Genomic DNA, 945 nt, shown 5'->3' on the forward strand with positions numbered 1-945 from the left:
CTATGTAAATGCTCCTGGTCAAATATCTGAAGTTTTCCGATTGATAAGCGTTATAACAATTACAGTTATAGCTTCCGAAGTTTATAGCGAACTACTAATCGATACTCTCTTTTTTGGCGCGTCGCGTTGGTTATAGGTATAGACTTGTGGAGGCGTTCTAGAGATTTTAGTTTTACGTTACAATACTGAGCTACATTTAAACGTTTAGGTATATACATATATTGTTGATTCTTACTCTCGAGAATCTTCTACAAATTTGGAGAATAGGCGGGAGTTTCGCAATACATATTTAACACTATAAGCTACGCATGTTTTAAATTATAAAGTTAATCTAAACATACGTTGATATTAAAATAAATATATATAATAACAAATTCGTTACAGCATATTTTTTAGAAATGCGTTCAAAAGGAATAAAACATATCCAGATCAAAATATCCCCACATACCAGAAAGTAAGAAAATTAAAAGTCAAATGAAAATTCTATAATAAATAATATTGTTGTGAACTATATTTTACCTCCCAGTGGCACAGCGGTACATCTGTGGACTTACAACGCTAGAAACCGGGTTTCGATACCCGTGGTGGGCAAAACACAGATAGCCCATTGTGTACCTTTGTGCTTAACTTCAAAACAAACAAACTATATTTTTTAATGATTTTTTTAGAAGTTAGCTAGAAGGCGGGTGATGTTACTCTTAGAATACCTAGAATACGTCGTTAAAATCTTCTAACTTCAATAAAGCTAGAGTAGAGCTATCAATACCAGTTAGTAAATTTCAAAGTGAAGTATTCAGCGTGGATATCAGTGTTGGTGTTTTTCAAGCATGTAGTTTCAGTGAAACCTTGGATTGGTGTTAGTTATCACGTACACCCAGTTACTGGAGTGGCCCGGCATGGCCAGGTGGTTAAAGTGCTCGACTCGCAATCTGAGGGTCGCGGGTT

The sequence above is a fragment of the Limulus polyphemus genome, unplaced genomic scaffold, assembly GCF_000517525.1.
Source record: "Limulus polyphemus unplaced genomic scaffold, Limulus_polyphemus-2.1.2 Scaffold143, whole genome shotgun sequence".
Classification (NCBI taxonomy): domain Eukaryota; kingdom Metazoa; phylum Arthropoda; class Merostomata; order Xiphosura; family Limulidae; genus Limulus; species Limulus polyphemus.